Raw genomic sequence first — 6,315 nt, 5'->3', positions numbered from 1 at the left:
AAAACCACTTTATTCCATGGTGCAAGCTTAAATCTTTCCATTTAGTCAAACAGACTAAAAATGATGATTAATAACATGATCCCTGTGGAGAATTTGAGCTTGGGAATGTGCACTGCAATGACTAGTGTCTATACCAGGAAATATTGACAGACAAAAATAAAGTCAACTTACACACTAATCCACAGTAAAACCACAGATTTAACCATCTGATCATCTTAACCTGACTGGAGAAAATCCAGTTGCTGGATAAATGGCGATTAGAAAACCTTCCAGACTAAAGTATGGCTGGTCCATTGCGAAGCAGAAGTTAGGTCATGTAAGTAGTGATGCCCATATAAATATGTATTATCTCAAGAACATTGCAATAGAAGTCTTTCACCTTGAATAGTGTATCATCCATCAATCTTCTGTACCATCTGATTTACACAGGCTCACAGGGAACCTAGAGTCTATCCCAGGGGACTTGGGTCACAAGGTGGGGGACACCATGGGCACCAATTGGACACCAACTGCAATCACACACACACTCTATGAACAAATCAGAATCAAACAGTTCACAATGCATGTCCTTGGACTGGGGGAAGAAACCAGGGTACCTGGAGGAAACCCCCAAAACATTGGAGAGAACACACAAACTCTTCACACACAGGGTGAATGCAAGTATCAAACTCCCAACCCTGGAGATGTGAGGCAAACACTTTTAAACCACCATGATAATCACAAGGTAGGTAGTCCATGGATTCATGCCAAATTCTGACCCTATCATCATACTGCAGCAATACAAGGCAAAGTCCTTGCAATCTTCAGTCTAGTTACAATGAGTCTGTGGTGACTGTAACCTCAGTCTCTTGTGGTTCCAGGAGTGGTTCCCAATGGAGTGGTACCCAATGGAGTGGCACCCAACCCACTGACACCCAAAGGGGTTTTACCCAAAGGAGTGGTACCAATAGCATGCTGCCACTGGAGTGGTCCCCAATGGAGTGGTACTCGGTGTGTTTCTTACTAGTATATTTGTGATTGAGATACCGTAGTCTTCCCATGACATAGACACTTCTGCTATATCTAGCTTTCAGTTAACTACCAAGGATTAGCCACTGGTTTAATTTTAGCAGTGCAATGGTCTGAAATTCACAAAATCTGCAGAGTAGCTACTTCTCTGCTCAATGATACTATGCTATCATCTCATGTGTAAGGCCTGAACAATGACCTTGAATGGTCTGGAGATTTAGATTGCAAAGGTTCAAAGATAACACAGAGGCTTAACACTACACCAGATGTTCTGTTTTGAACAGCAAGCAAATTTTACACACATACCCAAAAAAGACACACATGGAGCATATAACATTCCTCTGATCACATAGTTCAAGCATTGATCTGGCTAAAATCCCATATGCAATGTGTGTATTGCTACATCGGCGAGAATGTTTAAGAATCCATCTGAGGTTTTTGTGTACGAAAAGAGACATCATAACTTAAAACTGCTGACAAGATTTCAGTCAACTCTCCATGGAACAGAGATCATAAAATGATGCACAGCAGTTCTGTGAATAATGCTGAGCATCTTTATGAGTCTGTGCTATCAAGCGTATCTGCTGTTGTGTTGCTCTGTTTAGCAGTTAATAGCATGCTGATAACTTCACATATCTTTACAACTTCTACTAATGGACTCAGTTTATTGATATTGGTCGCAAATAAATGTTGATGAATAACTGATTAATTTTAGTTAAGAAAGTAATTAACATGTGTCAACATCAGCATTGCACTTTATCGTTCAGTGTTATCACCTCTTATGAAACGTACTTGTGCAATCTGGGAGATGTTATGAGACGGTAAAACAGTGATATGGTATATCTTTTTAAAGGAATAAAATTCTACTAGTATTTCCAACCTTCTGTAGTCACCGATACAGTTTTGTTGCAAAAGGCACTATTTTAAAGAAATCTAGCAGGTCAGACATCTTCATCATGGCAGTAATAAAAACCAGGGCTGCAAAACTTTTAAAACATCTTATTGCTTTATGATAGTTTTGTAAATGTTTGTATTAGAATCTATGAGGCAGTCTAAAGAAAACTATTGCATAGTCCTTTTATTTATAGCCTTATAGCTATGTTAGGATGTTGATGCGGTTTATCATGTCTAAAATGTTCTACAGGCATATCAGTCCAAACTTACATTTAAAAGGAAAAATTGCTAAGATTTAAAGAATATAATTGTATATATATATGATATAATTTCAGGGGACAGGGTGTCTTAGTGGTTAACATGTTTACTTCACACATCAGGGGCTGTGGGTTGATCCATCCAATATGCAAGGAGTTTGGATGTTCTCCTTGTGTTTCAGGGTTTCCTCCAGCTTTCTCCGGCCTTGTTTCCCGGGTTCCCTTTATCAGACCCTGCATTGGATAAATGGTTAAGAAAATCAACTCCCTATTACAGAATTGATTTTTTGGCAACCATAGCGAAAAAACAGCAAACAAAAGAAACAAATTAATTTAGGATCCTTGAAATGCTTTGATATCAATTAAAAACACTATGTTTGAAGTATGAGTTATTAAAAATAAAGAATGTGAATTGAAGTAAAGGAACGGAACATATGTGGTACTCTGATTTCATTAATTTCCTTAATTTGTGGCAAACAGCTTATCTTATATGCTTCAGGACCTGAGCTGACATTCTCGCAGTGCAGAATCGCATTTGCCAGATGCTTTATAAACAATGGCAATGCAGATAAAACTGAGTTCAAAGTTCAGAAGGAAAGAATGTACAACTAGAAGCAGAGGTCAGTGTTGATACTGTGCTCAGTCATCCTCTTTGTACAACAACACTTTATATGTCTGGGTACTATTCCATTTTAAACCACATTGAAATGCACTCATAACCATGACAAATTCAAAAATTTATTCCAATATAATTGGAAGCCGGAGAAACAGATAAACCTAAGGATCTGAGTGACTCTACCAATGACCAATGACAGCAGATCTTTTGGGCTGTTGCCAGGATGCAGTGGTTAGTACCTACCAAGAGGTGCAAATAAGAGGTCCAACTAAGGACAACTGGTGAACTGGCCAGTCATGGGTACCCAAGGCTAATGAATGTGATGGGGAGCACAGGCTAGCTAGTATAGAAATTGCTAAAAGGTTAATGACCACAACCTAAACATTGCTGCAGCCCAACTTCTTCCTACAGGGTGCATGGTATTCTCCAATGGCAGTGGCCTCTTTCAACAGGCTAATACTCCCTGTCACTCTGCAAAAAAGTGTTCCGGAATTGTTTGAAGAACATGACAAAGAGTTAAAGGTGGTGACTCCAAATGTTCCAAATCTCAATCTTATCAAGTTTCTGTGGGATGTGCTGGACAAACAAAGTCTAATCCTTGTAGGCCTCACCTCACAACTTACAGGAGTTAAATGATCTGCTGCTGAAGATTTAGCAGGTTTATTAATCAGTTGAGTAGGTTATATGACTTTGGGCAGAAATCATGAGCTCAACCACAAGATTACTCAGGCCACCACAAAATGCAAGGTATGCTTATTCCCATGACAATAAGTTTCCCCACTAGTTTTGTTGATTACTGGCAATAAGTCTTGAATGAAAAAAATTTTAATTCTTTATAGAAAAGAACTTAAAATGAGGGATTTAACATGAGGGTAAAATCTCAACAGGCCCTTAGAGGATCATGGCATATGAATACCCTCTCTTCAGCTTGTAACAGGCTTATGAATCTCCAGCAACATGCCATGAATCCTCATCAGAATGCCATGCATGGTGCTGTGGTGTTCTGCAATGGTAACAGCATACATCATTAGCATACACTGGGACCTACAGTTCCTCCGATGGCTAGTAGTAGAGTTAGTATTCTAGGAACTAGGCAATGATGTGGTGCACAGCATTAATGAACATTCTATATCAGAGTTTATACAAAGGTCCATGTTCACCAATTTCAAGTGGGAATGATTTTGAAGTAAACTTAATGGGGACAAGACCCTGAACTTCATTTCAAAGCTAACAGCAGAACTGAAGTTTGGACCTCTGAGGCAGGTGCCTGCTAGGCTCCAGAGTATGTTTAGGGCTTGCACAAGGAAAAAAATAATGTAGGAGTCCTTCTTTATATGGCTTCTGGAAAGAGTAACCCTTGCATACACGGTAGACTTGATTTATATTAATCCACATTGGTGAGAGCTTCCCCATGCCCGGTGTCCCACTGCCAGAATGAGATTTCAATCAGCAATGTCAAAGTGCTTCAGACTGGAGTAGTGCCTAACAAACTGACAATATTTGGGTGAGATCTTACAACATAGATCTGTGGAATTTAAAGACTGTAGTGTGTCTAGATTGTGTTTTCGATCAACATACATCTGGAGATTGTAAAGTGTTTTGCAATACAAGTGTCAATGCCAAGCATGTGGCCTAGGCCAATTTGTTTCTAATACTCAACCCAAGCATAGTATAAAACATAATCCATAACCTTTATTAATGCTCTCACTGAAGTCTTTAGTTGTTTTTTGACAACTCTTTTGCAAACAAAAGAGCACAGTGACATGGGCTGCACATTAACATTTCTGTGCTTCGACAATTCAGATTTGTTTCCAGATGGTGCTGAAGCTGGAGTAGAACATTGTGATGTTACTTCATTCCCAGCCTCTAAATATCTCCCAGATGTAGCCACAAATATAAAAAAATCTGGTCCAGGACTGTATTTAAGGTCCCAATGTTCCACTGCGTGCAGTTTAAAGGTTGGTTGTCAATATTTATAGAAAATTGACTCTTTCTTGGCCTCTTACTCTGTTTATCAGACTATCAAAGCAACAGACATATAGTTGATGTTCATCCCTGGGACTTTGCTTTGGGGGTTTTAGTCTGCAGTTGCACTGGCAGCACTAGTACCAGTTCTTAGTGGAAGAAACCTCCAGCTAACCTGGCAGTCAATCAAGAGAAACTCTCATTACAGTGTGGGAAAACACTTCAGTTCATAGTCAGTATGTATCTCAAGACCTGCTAATCTTTAGATAGGAACTGCAGAGAAAAAACAAACCTAAAAAGATTAAGTGTGAAGATCCAGCCCAGAGGTGTTGTGTTATCAATCTGTCTAATGTAGTAAGCTGGTCATAAGCACTGTTTTTACACCCTAGCAGCATTTAGCCACAGGTCTACTGGTCGGCTTGATGGTGAGGTATGTGGAAATACTGAGCAGAGACATTTAGGGAAGGTGTGCAGAGGACAACCTTATTCCAGCCCCAACAGTGTTGAGCATTAGAGGTCTGATTAACATACTGTAGAAAGTTCAACATCGTGCAGCAGACAGTGACAAGGGAGACATACTTAATCAATGTTAGCCATGCTGAGTCACTGTTAGTCAGGAAACTGCGACGAGCTGTGAGACTGAACGGAAATGCAAAAATAGACCCCCCTGTGGCAGAGATTATGGGGGAATAGTGTTGGAAAACAAGTCTTACATATTTACAAAAGAAAGGGAAATAACTGCTGTAAATCACATACTATATCATACAGTCTTTATGACTTTTGCATTTCTTGGCAACAATGATCTGAGGGCTGAAACAGAACTCATTTGTTAATCAGTAATAATCATATAATCATTTATGTTTAGCATGCTAATCATTTAATAGTCAATTATCTTGTTCTATAATGTTGTTAGATTTTGCTTAATAACTTTGGAGTAGTTTTCTCTTTGTTCTAGAGGTGATGTGATGTGTGGTCAGTGTGACACAGGAGTGTATTAATGTGTATTAATGTGATATGTCTATGTGATAATTTACTGATCTGATGTACCAAGGCCAAAACTCTGCAACCCAAAGATTAGCATTTAACGAATGCAGTGATTATCTATAGCTTGTACATGACATGACGTCCAACGTGTTTCATCTGACCAAATATTTACAAATTAGTGGCGAAAGCCGTAAGTGAGGGCTGATTTTCTGAAACGGAGGAGAAAAACAAAGTGCTTTAATCAGACTACAGTGCTAGGAATTTGGAAATGATTTGTTTTTCTTTCACTGTTTGATACTTTAGCTTAAATTTTGGACTAAAACAAGATTGATTACTGCATATAGCATGGTTAGAATGACTGCACAGGTCAGTCTGTATTGTGGCCATGGGATATCACAGCATGCCACTGGATTGTTCAACAGATAAGGTTTGATTCATTTCGATCAGTGATGAAAGGCTCGGCTCGAGTTCTTAGCCAGAATCAGACTAAATGAATTAATTATCATATTTTAGCGAAGTGCCTTGTTCTATTAAAGCAAATGAAAGGATTGTAGTAGACTGAGGGTTTAAGCAACCGCACATGAGCTTGGT

Source organism: Tachysurus vachellii, chromosome 2 (assembly GCF_030014155.1).
Source record: "Tachysurus vachellii isolate PV-2020 chromosome 2, HZAU_Pvac_v1, whole genome shotgun sequence".
Classification (NCBI taxonomy): Eukaryota; Metazoa; Chordata; class Actinopteri; order Siluriformes; family Bagridae; genus Tachysurus; species Tachysurus vachellii.
The sequence above is the reverse complement of the archived record's forward strand: the minus strand, read 5'-3'. Positions refer to the sequence as shown.